The 23,800-nt window shown below is 38.0% G+C and overlaps 1 protein-coding gene across 4 annotated transcripts in view; it reads right to left on the minus strand.

Annotated features, from left to right (window-relative positions):
- The window catches only part of LOC148853271 (uncharacterized), a 76,279-nt gene extending 68,683 nt beyond the window's left edge, over positions 1–7,596 (minus strand). For 2 of the 4 annotated variants that reach the window (XM_088984691.1, XM_088984690.1), the window contains exons 1-2: positions 7,042–7,596; positions 6,925–6,979 (exon numbers count right to left, since the gene is read on the minus strand). The gene's annotated coding sequence lies outside the window, so the exon portion shown is untranslated. The remainder of the gene's footprint in view (positions 1–6,924; positions 6,980–7,041) is intronic. The other 2 variants (XM_088984693.1, XM_088984689.1) reach the window with 1 other exon arrangement.
- Between the last annotated feature and the right edge of the window lie 16,204 nt (positions 7,597–23,800).

Raw genomic sequence — 23,800 nt, forward strand, 5'->3', positions numbered from 1 at the left:
TGGTCATGGGTACAAGATATGCCACAATTGAGTATATATCCCATGAGTCATGTGTATTGGCATGATGTGCCTTCACATTGGGCCATCGCACCGTATTGATGGATACAATCTGACATGGAAACATATTAGTTAGTGCCTAGTTTGATGAAATTGTACATTGATTGCCTTTGGATTGCTTTTTAACTTTAATAAAAATTGAAAACTATAATTATAAAAACTGAAATAAATAATTTAAGATTTAATTTTACCACATAATTTAATAGAAACTGAGAATTATAAATATATTTTGTATACCTTAAATGATTTATATGTTTTGTATTACATATAATTATATGGTTAAAATGAAAACATATTTATTATTTGAAAAAATTGAGTTATTATATAAAACACTAAATAAATAAAATTTCCCAACAAAATTAATAGAAAATTATAATCACAAAGACAAAAAAAAAAGTTAAGTTTTAATTTCCCCCAAAATTTTAATAAATTTATAATTTATATAAGATATTAAATAAATAAACTTCCAAAAGAATTAATAAAATTTGGAAATCACAATTATAATTATAAAAATTGAAAGAGTGATAATTATTGTATGATGTGTACATTTTCTAGAGTCACGGGATTATTTATTTTAATGTTTATATTCATATAACATATTAAAGTATGCATGTCTCACCTTATTCATAGATAATTAAACATTAGATTTAGTATTATTAATGCATTTATGTGATTTGTATGCATTTCCTAGAATATCTATGTGTTTCTATATATTCCTTTTGTATCCATGCGTTTCCAAAGTGCATCCATACCTATATCCATATTTTATTTGTTTGATATGATACCCAATACCAATACTTTGATCCTTGTAACTAACATTATATTAATTTGATAATAATTTAATAAACCAATAAACTAATTCCTATTCCTAAAATTGCAAAATGGTATTTGATAATAATTTAATAAACTAATTCTTACTTTTATATGTAACATTATTCGGCCAAGCTTAGGCTTGGGGCAGGGCTTATTTGAAAAACCCAAGCCATTGGCCTAAAATTTTATCCAAACCCAATCAAGAATGGACAAAGTCAGGTCAGCCCTTTAGGCTACTTGGCCCATAACTAAGTATAGTCACATGGCACCCCTCAATTAAGAGGCACAAGATCAAATCCACAAAAACCGCAAGTTCAAATCCACAAACTGGTATTTGATAATAATTTAATAAGCTAATTCTTACTTTTATATGTAACATTATTCGGCCAAGCTTAGGCTTGGGGCAGGGCTTATTTGAAAAACCCAAGCCATTGGCCTAAAATTTTGTCCAAACCCAATCAAGAATGGACAAAGTCAGGTCAGCCCTTTAGGCTACTTGGCCCATAACTAGGTATAGTCACATGGCACCCCTCAATTAAGAGGCACAAGATCAAATCCACAAAAACCGCAAGTTCAAATCCACAAACTGGTATTTGATAATAATTTAATAAACTAATTCTTACTTTTATATGTAACATTATTCGGCCAAGCTTAGGCTTGGGGCAGGGCTTATTTGAAAAACCCAAGCCATTGGCCTAAAATTTTGTCCAAACCCAATCAAGAATGGACAAAGTCAGGTCAGCCCTTTAGGCTACTTGGCCCATAACTAGGTATAGTCACATGGCACCCCTCAATTAAGAGGCACAAGATCAAATCCACAAAAACCGCAAGTTCTATGATATGGGTAGTGGGCCTCCTGTGCACCTTCTTCTACCACACATGATATTCTATTATAGATTTTTCCGTTATTAAAACACCATGTATGGTTTTAGGGATTTGTGAACTAGCACTATAGTTTGTATTTTCTTAAAACACTCCCTATAGTTTGCAACTGACTCAATCGACCTTCAATTAAAACACCATTTTGCTTTGACTTTTGGAAATGGTCAAGTGACCACTTAAACCGAGTGGAAAATGTTGAAGGACAGGGGGCCTTGTTTACATAACTACCCCTAGCACTTCACATCGAGCTTTTGGGAAAATTCATGCAGCTAAAAACATGTGATACCACAAAAGGTCTTTGACCAATCAACCCCCTCATGAATGTGATAAATAACTACCTGATCCACTATCACTTTTATAATAGCAGTTGATTGGTTATAGGGATTATTTAGCATCATAGCCAAACTCCAAGCTTTTAGAAAGATGAAAAAACAATTACATCCAGGTTCTTTGTTTGCAATAAGCCAACAAGTCTTTTTTTTTTTTTCTTTGAAGAGAATAGAATTGACTAAACAAAACGGTTGCTTGAATTTTTATTAGGGGTAAGAATGACATTTCCATTGTTATTTTCTTTTGAACAATTTTGTTTAAATGAATGTTAAGGTCAAAACCACCAATTTTAACTCCTATCAGGCATAAGGTGGATTAGGTAAATTGGTTATAAAGCAAAGGGGAAATTTTAGTAAAACACAAGCTATAGGGTAGATTTTAGTGAATTTGTGGAACTATATGGGGTGTTTAAGTAAACTATTAAGTGTGCTTATGATTTTAACTTGACACTTTTTTTATGATGAAGATGATAGTAAATAATTTGTTTTTGAAATTTTCTACAATTTTTTTATATTTATATGTTTATACAAGTTGTCCTTATTTGTCATACTTATTTTTTAGTTAATATAATGAATATATGATATTAGAGATATGCCCAAATGATTGCTACATTTTTTTGTATTTTTATACATTTGTGTTTTTTCATCTTTTTAATTTTATTATTATTTAATTATGACAGCAAGGATTTACACATTTGACCCAAAAGGTTGAATTTTTTACTCACCACCAAATGGGAAAATAACTCTGTTTTGGGTAGTTACCATATAAAAACTCCATTTTTTGGTTGATTTTACATTTGTAGACCAACAAATGGGTGGCTTAATTGGTATGTTGGGGGATGGCTGCCCCTTGTTGTGTAACTCAATGAACCAAATAAAGAATTTGTATTCTATTTCTATCATCAGTAAAAACAATTATAAAAGTGTGAATGCAATGTAAAACTTTTTTAGACTAAAATTACCCTCTATTTCTTTGTTTGAGAAATGGTATAAAAATCACTTTATTATAGATTTAGTAAAATACCACAATAACTAAGCATCACCATCATATGCAAATGTAAATAGCATGATTAACAAAACTAAGCATTAAGTAAAATACTATACTCACTAAAAGCAAATTACACAAGAGAGATATTCACATGCATTGAACTTTTAATCTAGGAGAGTATATTTATTTGGAATGTGAAAATTATTAAAAGCGAACCCACTTTTCTAATTTCCTACCCTAAACATCAGCATTTGCTGTCTCTTTTTTTTTTACTTTTATTTATTTTATTTTATTTTATTTTTGCTTTTTTTTTCTTGAATCTTGAACACATTTCAGCTTAGGAAACCTCTTATTCAACTTCCAACAAGGTCTAAATTACTTGAATCTTGAACACATTATTGATAGATTTTAAATCCTTTCCCCATTTTTAGCATTTGATCATGTTTGTCCTCAAAGAAATAAAGTTGAAATCTCTCCAAAACACATCCACAATGAGAAAGTTAATGAATTAATCAAGTTAAATAGAGCTAAACCTACCCAATAAGCTAGAAACTTACTTAAATTTCAGCGTCCAAAGTCAATAAACATCAAAAGAACAATGCTAAAATCTCTTCCAATGTTTCCATAACAAACAAGTTCAAGAATCAAGGGTTTCAAAGAAATCACTAACCAAAATTGAATTAGCGCAAGTCTTTCTTTTATTACTTATTAGCAAGGAAAAAAGGGATTAAACTTCTACACTAAAGCTGATTTTTTTTTTACCTCATAACACATAAAACCCAATAAAACTCATTTGTTGGTATTTTATTCATATTTATCTTAGGAACATCCTACTGAACCCCCACCTACCAACATAAAGCTAAAAGACCCCACAACACTCATCCTAACCCCCAACTTGCATGCATTATTTAACATTATTGGATTTAACATGTGTACCTTATTTCATCACAAAAAAACTATCCCCAAAGTTTATTTCCTTCAAGCATTAATTCCAACAAAAGCATACGAGAATATTCATTTTGACATAGGCAAGTTTCCTAAGACAAAATTTCCATCACTTGTCATCATGTACAGTAATTTCTCATTACAAGCATTTAACTAAGCACCATCATGCTTATCATAAACAAGAACATTCCAAAACTCTTCATAAAACATAACATTTCAGCATTTAGAACAAGTCTAGACCACAAATATCTATCACAAATGAGTTAAAAAACCACATAGAACCTCCCATTTCAGCAGAAGAATGCTTCTAGAATCATGCACTGCTTAGAACACACTTCCAAACCCAGAATTTTTCAAATGTTTGAATCCAAATGAACCCGAAACACAAAAAAATTTCAGCAATGGAAATGGTTTTAAAAGTATGCATTCCTCATACATCTGTATCAAAGAAAAACCCCTAAACCAAGAAATTTCAGCAATGTGCACACCTTTAAACTAAACAGTCTTCAAACATTTGGATCAACGAGAACCCAAAACCAAAAAAATTCTGCGATGGGGATGTTTTTAAAATCAACATGTTTCATACACATTGGACTAAAAGAACACAGAAATCCAAAAATTTCAACAAAGAAAAGGCTTTCCAAACTATCATTTTCTTGAAACCAAAAGAGTTCTCAAAACCTAGAGATTTCAGCAATGAGGATGCTTGCAAAACCAAACTTTTCACATGTTGGAGTCCAAAGGGGAAAGTCCCAAAATCAGAAAAAGAAATTCAGCATTATGAAAGATTTTAAAACCAATCTTTTCACATGTTGGGGTGACAATCCACACAAAGCAAATGACATTTTGACACGGACCCATTACCATAGCCATTTAAACTCGTCCAATACTAGATTCCAAAAACAGTGAGCAACCTGAAATTTTTAGCATGTAAAAGTATCCCATTATCACCTCATCATGTCATGCCTTCAAGAATGTAAACCACCAAAAATCTCACACAATCTCATGCTAATTCAAAATTTGGAGAATTTCAATATGTTATCCATCAATGGCATTCAAAGTGAGGGGATTGTGAAGAAGAAATTTACCTTTTTAAGAGTCCCAACAAGCATTAAACAATGAGATCCAAGAATACCCAAGAGGAAGTAAAAGCCTCATGAAGCATTTCCACACTTGCTAGCCAATCCACTTTGCCATTTGCTATGATATTACAAGAGCACACATCTTGTTTTTTTTTTTTTTTTTGAATGACCCAAAAATGACTTGAATACCTTGGAAGGCTATTGGGAAGAGAGACAATCCACATGAAATAAATGCTCATAGCAACAACATCCATACCCTTTATTACTTTTATTCTATCATGCAAGACATGCTCCAAGAGACCAATATTAAAAACAAAGGGGAAAGCATTTTATTCGTAAAAGGAAAGGATAACAATCATAGCATGAAACATAAGCATGAGTCTACCACAACTTCAAAGAAACCATTATATGAAAAATAAAGAAACAAAGATGCTAACATTGAAATGTGCAACCAAACTTCTTGAGCTAAATGACAATCCCAAAGACTTAACCTAAAGCTATGCATGCTAGCAAAATAGAAAGAAAAAAAAAAAAAAAAAAAAAACAAAGAGACAAGAGAACTATCTTATTTGTTGCAATGAGACAAGATAAAGTAATCAAAATGCAACATGTAAGTAAAAGGCTAGCAAAACAAAGCTAACATTATTCAAAAGGAATAAACAACTTGGGTACCCCATGTGGGTCCCACCTATGGTCCAAGAACTTCCCCAGTGGAGTCGCCAGTCTATGTGTCAAAAAACGGCTCACTTGTCACTTGGGCGGGAAATGGAGTGGCCACTCATCAAGTAAACGAAAAAGGAGGTGATGGGACCTCTGGGATTTACATCGAAAAGCACTTTTTGTCCATTAATGACTCCAAAGCCCGAGGCACCGGCTAACCAATCTAGGTAAGACTTGGATGGGAGAGGGAAGGGGTTAGGCACCCCTCTCCCGGGTCCAATAGTTGGTGCCCACATGGCGATCCTAAACCAGGATAAACAACATGATCACATTTTTATATTATCTCTTTTATTATTTTATTTATTTTTTTATTATGCTTATTATATTTATATATTCTTTTTTGGTTTATTTACTTATTTACATTTTTTCCACTTATCCCTTTCTCTTTTTTTATTCATTTTTTTATTATATATTTTATATTTAATAACCCAATCTCTTCCTTGCTGCCTAAGAAAATCTGAATCAACTAAGCTAATTTCCTTCATTTCAATCTTTTCCATTTGGTCCACTCCTTTTATTTCCCCCTTTTCTTTTTTTCTTTTCCTTTTTTTACATGTCCTTTATTTCATAGCTCAAGATCTTACCTTCGCCAATACTAGTTATTTCTTCTGTTATTTTCTTTTATTCCATATCTATACTACTTTCTGCTAACACCCCCCTTCGATTTAAACCCTTCTCGCATTGTTGTCACTCTTCCAAACTAAACAAAGACTTTCAATCTCTGAACTTCATCCATTTTCTTCTTTCTCTACCACCTTACTCATGAGTATGTTTATTCCCTTAGGAATTTTACTTCTCAGCAGGATATTTATTTACAAAAGAAAACTCAAACAAGATAGTAAAACCTAGGCTAACAGGAGGACTTTATTCAACATAATATGAGAGACATTAAATAATGGATTGGGATAATTAATTGAACTATGCTAATAGCCATTGCATTGATTTTGCCTAGCATGATAGAATTAATTTCAGGGGTAGAATAGAAGACTATCGATGGCGATGAAGAAAAACGGCAAGAACAAGAGGAAAACCCCAAATTAAACACATGATTCATGAATAAAAATCAGCTTATTCCTCAATCAAAGAGAATTGAAATCCTAAGCCTAACCTGTGATGGTACGAGAGGTACCTAGGCTGAATGAAACCAACCCCTCTACTCCCAACTGCAGATGCCGATAAAATGTCAGGAAGAAAATCAAAATACACGGAAAGGGGAAGAAATTACCTCATACGAATGTGGAGTAAGAACTATCTGCACAGGAATACCTGCGATGCTTGAGTTGTGGAAGAGAAATGAATGGTGACTGATCGAACTAGATATTGGTGAATGACTGTGAACGGATCTTGGATCTCTGCTTTAATCAATTTGAAAAGTTTCCACCACCTCTGTTTAGTGTTGAGATGTGGATGAAGAATGGACAGTGCCTTCGAATGGGAAGAAGAGGAACAAACGATCTTCGAATTTGGCCCCTCTTCTATTTATTTCATGGGAGAATAGGGAATAGAAAGAGTTGAGAGAGAGGGAGTGAAGAACGCTGCCGCTGCTAGGAATTGCAGTGGCAGTTCGGGTGGAACGACAGTGGCAGGGAAGAAAGGGGGTGGCAATCGATGGAACAGTGAAGAAGAAGAAGAAGAAGAAGAAGAAGAAGAAGAAGAGAGAGTGGTCGGAAGTGGGAGATCGGCTTTGGGTTCGCTGCAGCTGCTATTCGGTGACCAAGGGAGGAAGACGGTCTACAGTAAAATCATCTCCCTCTCTGCTTCGGGCAAAAATGAAGGGGTCGGTGTTTTTTAAATGGCGCTAGGGGGTGTTTTTGTAAGTTCTAGGAAATTCAAGGGTATTTTAGTAATTTTGACAAGTCGAGTTAAACCGGGTCTATAGGTTGAATCGAGTTCTTGGTTCAATGATGGGTGATTCTGGGTCAAAATGTGGAGGGTTAAGATGGGTATGACTACAAATGGAGGGTTTGTGTCTATGGGCTGATGAGATTGACCGAAATAGAATCTTTTTAGATGGAAGGGTAAATGAGGGTATTTTCACTGAAATTTCATAGGGTAAGGTTTTTTGGTAGTCTGAGGTGATTGGTGGGGTCAGATTGGGAAATCAGGCCTGGATTTGATAGATCTAGAATCTGGTCAATTTGGGACCTTAAAATGAAATCTTGGTGCAATTGAAAAGTAAACGGAAGTGTTTTGGGCTGAGATTTCACAGGTGGGTGTTTTGATGTGTTTGGAGTTTAATGAAGTGGTTCGATCAGTTCAGATGTGTCAAGATCAAGGGAATCTGGGTTTTTAGTGTTTAGGCTAATGAGAAGCATCGAAATGGAATCTTTGCTTAACAAAGGGCGGAACAGGGGAATTTTGGGTTGATATTTCAAGGGTAGGTGTCTTAGGAACCTCTGAGTATGATGGTTATGTCTGATCTAGTGGTTAAGATGTAAATGGGGGTCGATCAGGGTCATCGGATATATATATATATATATATGAGCTTCTGAGTTGAGCCAAATTTGAGCTTCATGTTTTTCTACTAAGCCAAGCTTAAATGGTTAAATAATTGGCTTGGCCCAGCTTGAATCCACCCTTATACCCTAGTATGGCCACGTCCTGACAACAAGGCACACATCGAAAATATTTCCCTACAACATATGGTTTTGCAACAAGTCCTTGTAAGGGTGGATTATATATTTCCCTATAAATTACAACATATGGTTTTGCAACAAGTCCTTGTAAGGGTGGATTATATATTTCCCTATAAATTACAACATATGGTTTTGCAACACATCGGAAATATATAACACATCCTGGACACAAGACACTATAGCACACATACAACCATGAATTATAACATAATGCATCAAATATGCCATTGATATGAAGTTGTAGGGTCTTGTGGTTAGCATATCAAGATTTGTACTTGTCCCTACTAAAACCCAACGGAATTTTTATATTTTGTATGAAACTAGCAGAAGGGCATGTATAAATAATTAATTTTGAAAGAATGTAGATGAATCTCACATGCTCCGATCTTTCTCAAGGTGGTTTAGAGACTAAAATATATGCAATGTAGATGAATCTCATAAAACTTTGATATATGGTGGTTTAGTGACTAAATAGATGGAAAGTCTATGCATTTTAGATGCATCGGAGTAAAAAATCCTATGAATATTGAACAAGTCATGTTCATTGGGATTTTCAATGCAGACAAGGACTTGCTAGCAGTTTTCCATCCATAAATAAGGGTTCCACAAGACACAATCTATCCAACTGCATGGGAAAAGGAATTATAATTGGAGACTGATGTTGTCTGATCTGAGGTGTATTGAATTGAGCATGCAACAGATAATCCTGCCAACTGGACAAAGCTGAGGTGGAAGGATGGGGTTTTGCATCGAGGAGATTTGCAAGAAGAAGAGTCAAAGGCTGAGGATGAGGTTCGTGGGAAAGCACTTCAAAGCTAAAGTTAGTAATAGGGCGAGAAGTTGCCAAGCTGTAGAGGGCGATATGATCCATGCCAAGGAGAATAGTAAGAGAGTAAGAGGGATAGAGAGTCTAGATAGTTGAAGATCCTTTGCTGTTAGGGGGATGCCTTTAAATAGGTGAGTGTCCATGTTGTCATCGAATATGCTCCTTGTGGGGTTAATGGGATGAGGCTGCCCACCGAGGTTTTCAGGAGGCTCCGCCTTCCCTGACGAAAGCACTTATCCTTAGGGGGCGGTGCTTATCCTTGTTTGTGCAGGACTCCACTTCTCTCCGAGCTAGGTGAGCAGCACACTAACGTGGTCCGAGTGTCGCAGCCATGGGGGCGCCCATGTGGCAACTTCGGCCAGCTAGGGCACTACCCGAACAAAGACTAATTAATAGATCTTTTTGGAGATTTCTACATTAATAGTTTGGAACATAGATTAATAGTGGTGACAACTAGATTATGCTCTTTGATGTTTTTGGCAAAGCAAAACGTGCACTCTAATGTCAAAGTTAATCTTAGAGGAGCAATCTTCCTTACTTCCTTAAGGGGAGGAGTATTTTTGTTTCCATTGCTTTTGCTTTAGTTCAAGAATTGGTCCATGGCTTAGATAGGAGAGACTATGGGGGGAAATGTGATGCTAAAGCTAGGCATGGCTAAAGCCTATGGCAAGCTGTAGTAGAATTTCTTATTTTCGGTGTTGGACGGTTTGGTTTCTCTAACACTTTGATTGATCTTGTTGGAAGAATGATTACTAATGCTGGTTCTCTATTGTCATTTATGGCTCTCCTATTAGCTTTTTCAAGTCTACATATGGTCTAAGGTAGTGGAACCATTTTTTTTTGAAGATGTTTTCAATAGAGGCCTTAAATTATTGTTGGAATCTAATGGAATAGATAATTATTTGATTCCCAAGAGTGTCACCCTTATCTCTCATACTCTATATGCAATGGAAAACTTGTAGGTAAATAGTTGAGTTGTGACAAGTGTATGCTCTCCTTAAAACTGATTTTCCACCTCTTAGAGTATTTTCATTGGTGCAAAACGTTTTCAGCAGTCGACCTCCAGGATACACCATCTCTCAGCCTTGGCGTTGTCTACACTCACAGCCCAAAGCAATGAACCTGTTTGTTACATATGCTGAACACAATTCAACAGTGACGAAAACCATTTGGGAGAGAGCAAAAACTCAAAGAAGAAAAGCTAATTTTTAGTATACAAAAATTATGGTTATCTTGGAAATTGAGCAAGCCTATTGCCACAACAAACATGTTTCCCACTAACCTTGGAGTTCTGAAAGAATGGTAAAATCCATCATATGGACGCCAAAAGGGTGCGGAATGGGTGGGCAAATTTCAAAAAATTTCTTACCTTTCTTCCAACTGTGAATCATATTCCCTAAATTTAGAATACAGTATTCAAGGATCTAACTTGAACCAAAACCGAACCAGATCTGAACCAAAATAGAAGGGAAGGGATATACCTAATCCGGAGAAACAGTATCTCCCAATGTCGGTGTTCACACCCAAAGAAACTCCCAAGAACTGCTCCCACTGAAGATGACACAATGACAATGAAACAGAACTAGCAGTGTTCGTCCTACGAATCAAGTCCTTCTGAAGAACTCGATGGAAGCAATGATCACCACACACGATCAACCTTTCAACAAATATTGATATCAAGAATCTTTCTTGATCTTTCCCTCGCATTGAAAACGAATTGGTAGTAGATGATGGCGATTGCTGGAGAAGAGAGCTAGAGTAGAAGGTGGCGAATAGCTTTCTTCTCTCTAGGGTTTTCTCCAAGATCCTATCTCAGGATGTAGTGTGTTCTACAAATACCCTTAAGGTTCGAATTCTTATAATTCGAAATTAGGGTTTTCTCCTCTTTACTTAGTGACTAAGAAACCTCCTAATCTCATTAGGAGCTATCCTAAACCAAATCAGTATTTGGATAAAGAGTCTTCTTAATCCTATCTGCAGATTAGATCAACCCACTCCTGATCTTATCAAGAGGTTACCAGATTCAAATCCTAATTTGAATTTGGTCTCCATGAGTGGATAGGGTTAAGACCCAATCCTTTTGGCTTGACCTAAGCTCAGATTCGCCCCTTTAAGTGACTGATCAAATCAGCCTAGTTCAAAATAGGCTTTAGGCCCAATATGCATCAAGTGCTCAATAGGCTTCCAAACAGTTGCCCAGTTGGGCTTCTTTGTATGGCGTGGGACCCAAGTATTGATCTACACATCAGCCACATGGGTTCAGCCCAACCTCTGTTACAAGGCCTACCCGAATTCACTAGAAAGCCCAGTGAACCCCTTGAACCCATCACATGGACTCTATGGGCCCAACACTTACATTAAGTGGTCCCTGGGCCAAGCCATCTTATAAAAACCAAGGGGCTGTGGGTAGATGCAAGATTATCCCATCAGGTATAACCCTAAATGGCCTTACACTTAACCTCTCATCCCATAATGATCCAAAACACTGCCCGACAAGAGAGGACCTCTCCCTCGACTGCAAGGCACAGTGTTGCACTCTCCTCTAGGATGGACCCCGGGGATTAAAACCTTTTGCAAACGAGTTGAAACCATACATATATATTATATCATTATAAATATATTTTGCAAAACAAAATTCCAACGGTTCAAATCGACTGTCGACAGTTTTGGTTTCCATCAGAGAGAGTGCATCCCCAATCATTCCATCAGAGAGAGTGCCCACTCATCACCAAGGTCTAGGGCAATACTGGAAATCTGGTTCGGTTCAAGGTTTCAAGTTGAACCCTCACTACATGTACCTCGGGTCAACCAACTTGGCAGCACAAAAGTGTTAGCCTTATCAGGATAGGTCGCCCCAGACCGACCCACTGGTTGTGAACATTTTAAACTAATATGAGTCTCATTAAGTGTCCAGTTTAAGGGTCTTACACAGAAACATACCACACAACATGAATCAAACATGCACTTTATTCATTTGCACTAAATGTCTAAAGTACATCAAAACTGATTGGAGCTAAGAGCATACAAACTGTCTAACAAGTTCTCCCATGATTAGAAGAGTGCAATGGTTGTAAAGAAATGTTAAGAAGAAGGACTTATGGATTAAAACATTAAAAACACCTTAGAAATGAAAAAGAGAAAATAAATAAATTAGGAACAGGGGCCCTAGACCAGTGGGCATGGCATAACACAATATGGTGGGTGGGCGCACGCGTGTTAGCCCAACCCAACCCGGCCTGGCCCGACGCATGCAGGCGTATGGTGGTCGAGGTGCACTCTCTCCACAAGCCCCATAAGAAACAAACCAAAAGCACAAGGCAATAGATAAACCCAAGAGGAGTGCTCTTCCTAGTCCATGTGGGACTTAAGTCACTCCACTAACAAACAAAATAGAATTGAAACAAATGACAAAAAACAATTAATTTGAATCACACAAAGCCCAAGAATAAGGTACCAACACTCAAGATAACAAGAAATCTATTAAATGTGTGGACTTCATAGTTGCTTATTAGTTGGTTTTAGGAAAAGTTGAAAAGACAAAAAAGTTGTTTTACTGTCTCAAGTAAAGTGGTGGCTAGTAGAGCAAATATTATTGATTTTATTAATGGGTTCTCGAGTAAGGACACTCCATTTAAATATTTAGGAGTCCTAATCTGCAAAGGCCGGTATAAGAGTTGTTTTTTTTAAGGGTAAATTGTTGAAACCTCCCTTGAATCTTTTAAGCCATGAAATTTCTACTCAGGCTGGTTTTTGCAAAAAAAAAAAAAAAAAAAGAAGAAGAAAAAACAATACAAACTTTATAAACAATGAAATGCAGAGATTTTAAAGTTGCAACTTTACCTTTGAGAGATTGATACGAAGGATAATTTGAAAAAAAAATCAATTTTAGAAAAGAGATTGGATGGGTTTTGGCTACCAATTTATATGGAGATAAAATTTAGAAAACAAACATTTTGGTCAAAAATATTTGCATGGGTATTTTTGACATTTTCATACCTCTTTTTTAGAGTATTCTCACAGATGGGTCTATTTGCAACTATGTTAAAAGTTTAGGAGAGGTGATTGCAATTAACAAACTTCTGGGGAGGCCATAATGTTAAACCCACATCTAAACTTTGGGAAAAGACTTTGTCCTTTCATATTTGAGGAAATGTGGACAAACCACGAGGAGTGAACAGGTAGGTACTAAAGAGGGTGTGGGACAAAATTGCTAGGTCAAGCCAATTCTGCCCGAGAAGGAAATGTAGATGGCTCTCATATGAATTAATAGTGGGACAAATCTAGTTTTGAAAATTGGACAGAGAAATAGGAGAAACCTAATGTGAGTTGGAAAATTCCTGAAGAGCAAAAGTAAGGATCTTTCCCAAGAAAAGATTAATTTATGTGAAATGAACTTAAATGTCTGGTTACAAAGGGAAAAAATTCACTAGGCTCAAAAAGCCAGGTGTAACCAGTTGATGTGGGGTGACAATAACACAAGATTCTTCCATCAATTTACCATAGGTAGGGAAGCTAGAAACAAAATTCTGAAATTAAAGAACCAAAATGGTGAGTGGGAGGAGGATCATAACAAAATTGAGAAAATTTTAAGACTAAACTTTCAAAAGCCTTTTCAACACCACAAACCCCTCAAACATTGAGATTTCTTTAAGCCATGTCAATAGCTTGTTACCAATGAGGATGCTGAAAATCTAGAAAGAGAAATAACTAATGAAGAAATTGATATTGCTCTCTTTCAAATGAGCCTAAGGAAAGTGCTAGGGATAGACAGCTTCCAAAATCTATTCTTTCAAAAATATTGGCATATAGTGGGGAAGGATTTCCAAGCCATAGTATTTTTTTTTTCTAGAGTGAGGACTAAATTAGCGAGTTTAACTTAACCCTCATCACCTTAATTCCTAAAGTTGATCACTCGAGGATCCTAGCCATTTTAGGCCAATTAGCCCATGCAACACAACCTACAAAATTATAGCAAAAATCCTCGCCAATAGGCTCAAGAAGAAGCGCCCCTCTTATTTCAAAAAGTTAAAGCGCTTTTCTTAAGGGTAGATACTTAGGTGATAACATCTTAATAGCCCATGAAATTTTTCATCACTTGAATAAGTCAAAAGCAAAGAAAGGTTAATGGCTATTAAGTTAGATATTAGAAAGGCATATGATAGGATTAAATGGTGTTTCCTTGAAAAGGTGCAAGAAAAATTTGGTTTTGGGCAAAATTGGATTGAGTGGGTTGTGGAATGTGTTTCATCTATATCCTACTACATCCTAGTAAATGGTTCATCAAGGAAATAAGTTCTACCACATGAGGGGTCTAGGGCAGGGTGATCTTATTTCCTCGTATATGTTTCTCTTATGCGCTTACCTAGTCAAAGATAAGCTATTAACTGGCACAAAATTAAATCTTGCTTGCCCTGTCATCTCTCACCCTTTTTTTTTTGCAAGTGATAGCTTTATTTTCACTAGAGCTGACTTAGAAGAATGATGGAGTATTTTGGAAGCCATCAAACTATATGAGTAGGCTTCTAGGCAGCAAGTGAATCTCTCAAAGTCTCAAGTTTCTTTTAGCTCAAACTTGCATAATAAAATTCAAAAGATAATTGCTAGAAGCATGCACCTAAAGAGGGTTGACAATCCCTTGATTTACCTTGTTTGCCATCCCATTTTACCATATCAAAAATTAGAATTTTGAATTTATTTCCAATAAAGTGGAGCCAAAAATAATAAGTTGGAAAAGAAAACTACTCAATCATGCAGGGAAGGAGGTCCTAATCAAATATGTCTAAAATGCAATCCCAACCTATAGCATGTCCTACTTTCTTATGCCAAAGTGTCACAAGTGACCATTTTGTCGTGCCTTCAAGTGCCATCACCATGCCCACATCATGCCATCCGAGTGTCCAAGTGTGTAACTTGAGTGGGACATTGCATGTATTTTGTATGGGGGGAATGCCAATGGCATTATTGTAATTTTGTAGTATGACTTTTCACCTTTTTGATGTTTTTTATTGTCACTCTCCCAAAAGCTTAACATACTCTTTGAGGGGAGGTAGGTCGTTGAGTGAGTCAATAGCGTGTAAAGGTTAAGCACGAGATCCCCTCGACATTGAACTGTGTGGTTGTGCTTACCATCAATCAATGCAATACAAGTAGCCTTTTGACTAATTTGTGTGCCTTCTTGTTGCCTTTTGTGTGTTGTTGCTTGCATTCATAGGCTTTCTCGACCCTATCAAGCGCCGCACAGGGCCTCGTTGAATAGCTCCGTGGCAGTTGGTATCAGAGCAGGAGCTCCTTTCAAGCCATTTGACCTACGATGCGAGTGACAATATGAAGCACAACAGGGATATCATGGAGGAGATCGAGCATGGACTCTCCACATCCCATGAGGCCGATGATGTGCCCGCCAACGACATTGGCAAGAACAAAGCACCAAAGCCTACCAAACGTGAGAAATCCACCAACAAGCATGCAACCGTTGACTTGTGCATGATATGTTGCGAAGCCACTGTAGGTGAGATGCTAGATTCGTTAGATGAGCTACACCAAAACATGGAAACCATGGAGAGTACACTGGTGGAAGTGGAAGGCTGCCTAAGTGGAGTCATGGATGAGGTCCGTGACATAGTCAATGGCACGCTCAAGGAAATCTACAACACCGCGCGCCAACAATAAGGAAGCTCATCCAACTCGCATTTCTAAGACAAGCTTGATAGCTTTCAAGCCCAACTCGATGAGATGAAGAGAGAGTGGGCAACATGGAGAACAACCGTCTCCACATCAATGGCCACTCAGGCCGAACTGAATGAGATGAAGACCAAATGGGCAGCTTTGAAGTCTGCGCTAAACACCTCCGCTGATGCCCAAGCTCAACTTGAGGAAATCAAGGGGGAGTGCGCCATCATGAAGAGAGTCATTGCCAACCCGGCCAGCACCTCAGCCTTGCACACTCCTTCCTACATCAAGATTCGGGAGCCAACTCCCTATTCAGGCAATCGCGATGCACAAGACCTTGACAACTTCTTGTGGCAAATGGAACAATACCTTGATGCAGCCAATGTGGTTGATGAAAGGACTTAGGCACGTACAACTACAATGTATTTAACTGATACAGCTACATTGTGGTGGCGCAGAAAGTGTGTTGACATAGAACGTAGTACGTGCACAATACAATCTTGGGCCGATTTTAAGCGAGAGTTGAAGAGACAGTTCTATCCAGAGAATGTGGAGTTCCTTACCTGCCAAAGGATGAAGTCCCTCAAGCACGGTGGCTCGCTCCACAAGTATGTGAAGGAATTCTCTGCTCTCACATTAGGAGTCACCAACATGTCAGATAAAGACCTACTGTTCAACTTCATGGATAGCCTAAAGCCTTGGGTCGAGCTTGAGCTCCAGTGATGCAATGTTCAAGACCTTGCCTCTGCCATGGCCGTGGCCGAACAACTCAGTGAACTGAGATTGTCGGATGATGAAGGGACCAAGCCAACCAGCCCACGTACTGCACATTTGAGTGGGGGAGATAGACAACCAAGTCCCCCGAGAGAGAAGCAGCCCTATCACAACTAGCCAGCATAGTATCAGAAGGGAACGCACCTACAAGGAAGTCGCAGCTCCTACAACAAGTACCAAGGTAGACCAACCCGTCCGCCTACATGCTAAATTTGGGGGGGGGGGGGGGGAGACACCTGACAAGACATTACCCGAAGCGGGAGAAGCTAAATGCCCTCATTGCCAAGTTGAGTGATGACGAGCATAGTAGTGGGGAGCAGAGTACACAAGCGCCCTACAACTTTTCAATGCTATGATGAATTAAGGGGCTACCTCCAAACAGCCCGCCTCAGTTAAGTGAGGACTGAGGTATGTTGATGTAACCCTTGGCGGGAGGCCAACTAGGGCCCTAGTAGACATGGGGGCCACTCACAACTTCATATCCATTGTAGAGGCCAAGAGACTTCATTTGGCCATCTCCAAAGAGCCCGACTGGCTCAAAGCAGTCAACACAGGTGCCAAACCTACTGAAGGCATGACTCACCAAGTAAGACTACAACTCGGCACCTGGAATGGAGAGATTGACCTCTCTGTTATTCACATGGATGACTTCGATATTGTCCTTGGAATGGACTTCATGATACAGGCAAGAGCGGCATCGACGCCTCACCTTGACACTTGGATGATCTTGGACAAGCAATCACCTTGCATGGTTAACATGATCACCATGGCCAGTACCAAGAAGAGGTAAGTCTCACCCTTGCAACTCCAACACCAACCTCAACCTCAAGGGATGGCAAAGAGATCTACAACCACCACCACTACTGCAACCATAAGTGATCGCAATGACTCCAGGAAGAAGTTAGCGCCAGCGTCAATGCCAACACCGCCACAACACCAGCATCAGCAGCGGAAGCCACCATTGCAACAGAAGCCGCACATGCCCACAACTGATGGGCCCAAGAGAAGACCCAAGGCCAACCTCAACTATAACTATACCCACTACCTCAATCATCGGGGAGAGCGAGTGTCACCCAAGCAATATAGGAGTCACATTCTCACCCCTCCTTGGGCAAAAATGCAGGGGAACCAATACTCGAAGAATTCATACCATCATTTTGATATAGCCTTGGCCACCAATTTTCCTACCATCAACGGGGAATGCCCAAAATCCTACCTTGAAGTAGCCAAGCAAGGACTTAACTTAGGGTCTAGCCATAGGTTTTCCCACCATCAAGGACATCCACAAGCCATCCCCCCAACCTCCTATCCGGGCCTTGGATGAAACCCTGTCTGTGGAGCAGTTGAAGAACCTTCCTTCACCAATAAGAAGTTAGAGCCACAAGCAGAAGCTGGTTTTCGATGATGATGATGGAATTGAGTGGGGGAGAATGTCACAAGTGACCATTTTGTCGTGCCTTCAAGTGCCATCACCACACCCACAACATGCCATCCGAGTGTCCAAGTGTGTGCCTTGGGTGGGACATTGCATGTATTTTGTATGGGGGGATTGCCAATGACATTATTGTAATTCTGTAGTATGATTTTTCACCTTTTTTATGTTTCTTATTGTCACTCCCCCAAAAGCTTAACGTACTCTTTGAGGGGAGGTAGATCATCGAGTGAGTCAATAGCGTGTAAAGGTTAAGCATGAGACCCCCTCAACACTGAATTGCGTGCTTATGCTTACCATCAATCAATGCAATACAAATAACCTTTTGACTAATTTGTGTGCCTTTTTGTTGCCTTTTGTGTGTTGTTGCTTGCATTTGTAGGCTTTCTCGACCCCGTCGAGTACCGCACGAGGCCTCGTTGAATAGCCCCGTGACAAAAGGGCATGTGTGAAAAGCTCAAAAAGCTCTAAAAAAAGCTTCTGGTGGAGTAAAAATGAAGGTAAAGAGGGGGTTATTGGGTGAAGTGGAATCTTTTAAGTAGAAACAAGCTTGATGGGGGGCTAGGGTTTAGAGTCCCAACCTGTTTTAATTGAGCTCTTTTGGCATAGCTGCTTGGAGATTATCTAAAAATGATGATAGTTAATGGGCAAAACTGATCAAGGCAAAATATGTAAAAGAAGTCCTTCCTATATGATAGCCTCCCAAAAAATGGGTTACGGGGTTGGAAGAGTATCCTTGCAGGCAGAGAGATAATTATAAAAGGAGCCTGCTGGTCTATTGGATTAGGTAGTAAGGTGTCTATTTGGTCGGATCCTTGGGTTCCCGGTTTACTAGAGTTCAAAATAATGGGACCAAAACTTGCAAACCCCAATGTAAACATAATTAGAGACTTGATGATCCTAAATTCTAGATCATGGAACTCAGAGCTTATAAACCCCCTTTTTTTTCCAAATGTGGAGGAGAAAATTCTGAGTATTAGGGTCCCTATGCATGATTGGAGGCTGATGCCCAAAACCTGAGAACAAATGAAAAGGCTTTATGGTCCTCAGTTTGGTCCCTTTATCTGTGCCTTAAAAGCTGAAATCCTTTTTTATGGAAAAGTTGTCTGAATGCAATAGCTATTAAAGCAAATAAAGGATGGCAGTTTCCCCATTGTGCATGCCCCATTTGTCAAGAAGTTGAGGAGACTGTCTTTCATGCCCTTTGTACCAATGAATTGGCTAAGAGGTGTTGGTTTAGCAGCCCTTTGGGGTTGAATTTCACTCAAACTCAAAATATGACTGGCTTTTTGAATTGTGGTTTGTCAACTGGCTAATGCTTTAAATGATAGAAAGTTGGAGCTTCTAACCTACTCAACTTTTCTATGCGGAACATCTGGCTTCAAGGAATGATTATATTTTCAACAATACTAATAATTCATCATCACCAACACCCCCTTCTAGTATAGGGGTAGGGTGGCAATGGGCCGAGCTTGAATATATATATATATATATATATATATATATATATATATATATATATATATATATAATAAAATGATAGAAAATAAAACATATAATAAAAATATTATCATTCTTAATTTTTTTAAATTTCCTCAAGTCGAACTTGAGCTTGAGCCTTATACAACCGTGGAGAGCCGAGCTCGAGCCTCATACTATTTGGCTTGGCCTGGCTCGAATCCACCCCTATATAGGGGTTTCAAGTTGCATGTCCTTTTGGTCCCCTATGAGCAAGGGCTAGATAAAAATAAATGTGGATGGTGCCTTTTGTTGTCTTCCCAAGTTGTCGTTGTTGGGGCGGTGGTTAAAGACTGGCCTAGGTCTATGCTTGCAGTTAAATGTTGTGTTGTAGTCGCTTCCTCACCTCTCTTAACAGAAGAAGTGGTAGTTTTTGAAGGATTGGTCTTTGCAAATGATTTGGCTTTGTCTCAAGTCATCATTGAGAGCGACTGCTGGGCTGTTGTTGGCCATCTCTTTAGCTCGGATACCTCCCTAAACTCAGAATTATCTTTCTTGATCCTAGATGGATTAATGTTGGCTGTGAAGTTTAATGTTGTGTTCTCAATAATTAGGCTTCAGCAAATAAAGCTGCTCATGTTGCATCAAAAATGGGTCTTGCAAGTTTGAACAACTAGATGGATGCTTGTCCCATCTGGATTGGTCAATTTTTTTGGAAGATCTATCGTTTAGTGCTTGTGTTGGTTTGTGTTGTTTCTATATTTTTTCCTTTGTTAGTCTTTAGTGTTTTAATCCTATTTGTTCTCTAGTTCTCTTAATAGAAAGGATTTTTACCAAAAAGAAAAAAGAAAAACTCTTTAAGGGAGGTTTTAGCAATGATCAAAAACTTCAAGGGAGGTTTCAACAATTTACCTTTTTTTTAATATATCTAAAGTGGTTAATAGAGTGGTTGGTTATCGTGGCAAGTTATTGTCATTTGGTGGTAAATTGACCTTTATCCCCTTAGAAGTATCCTTTCTAATTTGTCCTTCCATCAGGGATCAGGGGTGGAGCTAGGGGGGAACCCAGAGGAGCCATGGCCCCCCCTATGGCCCAAAAGTCCCCACTATTTTATGTAAATTCCCCCCTCCCCTATTCCCCACTCCAATGGATTGGCCCCCTTATGACCATCCATATTTGTTCCCCTCCCCTCCCCCAATCCACCTTAGATTTCGGCCCCCTTCATGAAAATTTCCTAGCTCCGCCCTTGACCTGGATGTAGTGTATGACTCTAAACAATTATTACTTAGAATGAAAAAATGCATTTTCTAATTTCTTGTGGGCAGGTGAGGAAGGTAATGTAAATGTAAGGGGATCAACCTATGTAACAATGTGAATTGACAACCGTGACAAAACCAACCAAGCTCGGGTCAATTCAACCTATTAAATATAAGTGCTAAATATTTCAACACAGTTAATGAATATTCTAAAAATTAAAAAAGCATTCTTGACTTAGAAACAAACATGGGAATATTCTAGAAATAAACCTAGCTAATCAAGGAAATAAACATGTGACAAAAGGGTAAAACTAAAAATAACAATTTATAACATAATCCTAGAAAGATATTTAGCCACATGTTTTAAATGTGAAAAAGAACATTATAGAGTAAGAGGGTAAAATAGGAAGAACACAAAGATATGTTTGGTTTGAAGGAAAAGTAGGGAAAGGAAGGGAATGGTAGGGAAACCTATATAAGGTTTGTAAAGGTTACATTTCCCTACTTTTTCCTTGAAACCAAACACAACATTAAGAAACTTGTAGAATGTGCACTCAAAAAATTATAAATATGGACATTGAAACCATTTTTGCCTATAACCTTGATTCCAGTCCATTCTCTCTCTCTCTCTCTCTCTCTCTTCCATATTAGCCTTCTTCTATCTTCCCATCTCAGCCATCTACCACTTTGTCCATCTTTTCACCGGAATTCCAAATCCAGTGAACTATAGCAGTCTGACCCCTCGTCGAAGTGTATGTAGGTAGCACCTTCTTCGGGGTCTGGGCACTTGCTTATTTCCCTTTTTTTCTCCTTTGTGTTCAGTCAATTCCTCCTCACCCTGACATATACTACTGGATAGCCTAGAAATCATATTGTTTACACTATAATGGGGGTTTGAATGTAAGAAGGCTTGAAGATGTGGAGAGTTGTTTCCAATTTAAAGCGCTTTGGAGTGCATATACAGGTTCTTCTCTATGGTCAAGTTCTTTAAGGAGAAGTTTCTTCATAACAGGCATATTGCTTTGGTGGAAGGTCCATTTGTAAGTTCTCAAACTTGGAAGCGCAATCTCTCCTTTATTGCCATCTTTTTTCCAAAAGTCTCTATGGCTTCTTTTTGGTTTGATCATTGGCATGACTTAGGCCCTCTCCACTCCTTCCTGATTTCGGACAGTGATTTTGACCCTAACTTGCTGGTTAGAGATGTTCTCTTGAGGGAGGGGAAATGGAATTTTGAAATTTTGAATGGGCAGCTTGATAATTCCTTCCTCACCCTTATTGCTTTGGAAAATGTTTATATTTCAGATAGTGGATGGACTTGTTTGATGGAGCAGTGATGATGGGACTTTATGTTTACCAAAGTCTTTGACTTCTCTTCAACACAAAGAGTAGCAAGGGAAAAGTTTTCCTTGGGTATGGAATAATTAAATTCCCCCAAGAATAGACTAATATTATGTGACTTAAAATAGTTAACCATATAAAAAATAGCAAATGAGATTTTAAGAGAATCTAGAAAAAATATCGAAGCACTAAAGAAACTTGGGGTCCATTTGGTTCGCAGTCGGAGTCAGAATAAGAATCCTGCAGAGTCAGAATCAGAATGGTCCATTCCCATGATACTTTTGGTTCAGACAGGAATGGGAATGGAAACTGGAATCAGCAGGAATAGGATTTCATTCCCAAAGGAGGGGCAGGGAATGGCCATTCCCTCAAATGGGTCCAGTAGGAATAAAAATGGGATTCCGATTCCACCCAACCAACCCATTCCGATTCCGATTCCAGACCCCTATTCCCGAGAACCAAACAGGGCCTTAGTGGCGGATTAAAGAGGTTAAAGTACAATCAAGGAAAAATGGGCATGTTAGAAATTGACAAAAGATAGCATACAAAAAACTTACAAAATATAAAACATGAAGTTATAAAAAGTAAATGAAACTAAGTTTAAGGTATATATGGTGAACATTTCTTTGAACGTTTATCATAAACTAGGCAGAAGACAAATAGAATGTAAAAACATGCAATGGAGAAAGATAAAAACGAAGTCATGTTGATGCATTAAAGAGTGTCGCCCGAGGGAATATTTACTTTGATATTTATTTAAAATAATATGTACCTGTACAAAAATTAAAGTGAATGAGACATTTAAGAGGAATAAGCAAAGGCGATAAGATCAACTTTATAATATAAATTGCAAAAGGCCCATTCCGTTGCTGGTTAGAACAGAAAAATAAAAGATTAGTGTGGGACCTATGGAATTTGCATCTATGATAGCTTACTTAATTTTACTGTTGTTATAGGGGGGGCAAGGTGGGTTTTGACCAGAACCCAATTGAAGCTGAATTTGCAGCAATTTTGGAAACTGTTTCTGTCTAATGATAGAGGTTGGAGGGAGCTAACAATTATGTCTGAAGCTAAAGTGATGGTGGAGGCTCTAAAATGATATGAAGCTATCATATCTTGGCGATTTTCTTTTTTAATTGATAAAATTAGGAATTTGATTAAGTTGTTTTCTCTTGTAAATTTTGTTCATAAGCCCCAGAGGTCCTATACTTTGACAGCTCATATCATCGCCCAGGAGACTAGTTTTTTGTTGATCGTTGTATCTGGAACTCCCCTCCTAGATGGCTAGAGTCTAGACCCTTTTATCTCCCTTTCTTAGTTTTTCTTCTCTTTTCATTTATATATAAAAAAAAATCTTATCAAAGTAAAAAGTTGAAATATTAAAGTTTAGTATTTGACGTATCGGCAACCAGAATATAGGTAACGCCAAATAATTTGAACTTTCGCTATTTAATGTAAACATTCTTATCAAGCATTTTAAATGTAAAAAGTCGAAATATTAGAATTTAGTATTAGACGTATCAGCAACCAGAATATGCATAACGCCCAATAATTTAAACCTTGGCTATTTCAAGACAACATTTGAAGGCACAAGC

Source organism: Nelumbo lutea, chromosome 4 (assembly GCF_056320005.1).
Source record: "Nelumbo lutea isolate HS-2025 chromosome 4, American lotus-T2T, whole genome shotgun sequence".
NCBI lineage: Eukaryota > Viridiplantae > Streptophyta > Magnoliopsida > Proteales > Nelumbonaceae > Nelumbo > Nelumbo lutea.